The following is a 1,787-nucleotide window of genomic DNA, read 5'->3' as shown; positions in this document are numbered from 1 at the left end:
TGTGTAAGAATAATAATTAACGTTGATTAAAACAATCAATAAGAAAAACATATATTTATTAACACAACAAATGTTTTTTTTTTATTGAATATAATTTAAATCTCAATCTCACAAATACAATTTACTATACATTGTTTAATAGTGTGTAAGAATAATAATTAACGTTGATTAATAACGAAACATAAACGTGTTGCAATTATATCATTGGAATTTCTTATCGATCGAAACTTACAACCATACAACCAACCAACCAACCAACCAATGGTGTTTGCAGTTTTACAAAGTAACACATGTGCATCGATGCACACGACTGCTTTTTGATTTATTCGTAATTCGTAATTTTTGTTTGTAAATATTTTGTTTCGAAGGTGGCAGGGTAAGGAAGGCGGCCCCCTAAAGGGATGGGGTTTGTTTTAGGGAAAGTTAAGTAGTGATATGATTTTTTGTCTTTTTCGTTTTTACTTTTCAATGCGTGTGAGTTAGGTAAATCAATGAACTGTCAAGTTTTACTTATCGACACGTGACATTTGATAGAACAATGTTATCGATATTTACAATCTAAAATATATATATATATATGTATGTGTGTGTCTGTGTGTCTGTGTGTGTGTATCCGTATGGCAAGGTACGATTATTATCGAGTTGCTTTTACGTAAGTTTCCCACGCGTAAATCGATAAGCAACCAGCCAAATTGCGCTTTGCTTCAAAACCTGGCGCGAACTTATGACCTCGGTTATATTTAACGTACTATAGTTATACGTATTTCCGTGCTATTCAATTTCTTTTCTTTTTCCTTTTTCCTTTTTCTTTTATTTTCTTTTATTTTTTCTTTTTTCTTTTCTTTTACGTGTTATCTTTTATTAGAATGCTTGAAGAAATATGTTCAAATCCCTTTCTCTTATTTTCATTTCTTTTCTTTTCTTTTTATTTCTTTTATTTTCTTTTCTGAATATAGTATAAGTGGGTATACATATTGTGACGTTTAAAATAATTTCAAAGTGATTTTTTGTTATTGCAGGATTATATTATATTAGGTTTTTTCTTTATTTTTATTCGTATATTCATGTTCGTTCAATTGAAATTGAATATTCAATTTTTACGTTTTATTTCAAAATATAAATAATATTTCTAAGGATATTTATATATAAATCGAATTATTTTAATACTACTACAATAAGGTAAGATAATTTTTGTTAAAGCCTTCTTCCACCCACGATCGATTTAAATTCACGTTTCAAAACTTCATTTGAAATAATTATCGTGTAACAATTCGTAACGATATTGAATTTATATTACAAAGATATATTATTTAAAAAAAAAACAAATCAATTTAATATTCAAATAAACATTATTAACCAAGTTGAATTTAATAAAACAATGGAAAGAAATAATAATGGGTCGAGTAAAATTTATTATCACAACAAATATATATATTTATTAAAAATCAATTTAATCACAAATGATTTTAAACGAATTGGGAATATATTGGTAGAACAAAAAATAATACAGAAAAAAATCAAAGAAAATGATCATCTTGATGAGTTATGTTCAATTAAATTAATCAAATGATTTTACACGCATTAGGAATTTATTGATACAACAAAAAATAATAGAGAAAAAAAAATCAAAGAAAATGAGATCATCTTGATGAGTTATGTTCAATTAAATTAATCTAATGATTTTAAACGAATTGGGAATTTATTGGTAGAACAAAAATTAAGATATTGTAAATAACTTTGTAGATTGTGCAATAAAAACCTGATTATATATATATGGTAGAACAAAA

At 25.6% G+C, this 1,787-nt stretch overlaps 1 protein-coding gene across 3 annotated transcripts in view; it reads right to left on the bottom strand.

Moving 5' to 3' along the window:
* The window catches only part of LOC106789224 (sodium-dependent neutral amino acid transporter B(0)AT3), a 27,186-nt gene that overhangs the window by 14,306 nt on the left and 11,093 nt on the right, over nt 1–1,787 (bottom strand). The gene's annotated exons all lie outside the window — the stretch shown is intronic.

This window comes from Polistes canadensis, unplaced genomic scaffold (assembly GCF_001313835.1).
Source record: "Polistes canadensis isolate GaletaPanama2010 unplaced genomic scaffold, ASM131383v1 scaffold_171, whole genome shotgun sequence".
NCBI lineage: Eukaryota > Metazoa > Arthropoda > Insecta > Hymenoptera > Vespidae > Polistes > Polistes canadensis.
The sequence above is the reverse complement of the archived record's forward strand: the minus strand, read 5'-3'. Positions and strand labels throughout refer to the sequence as shown.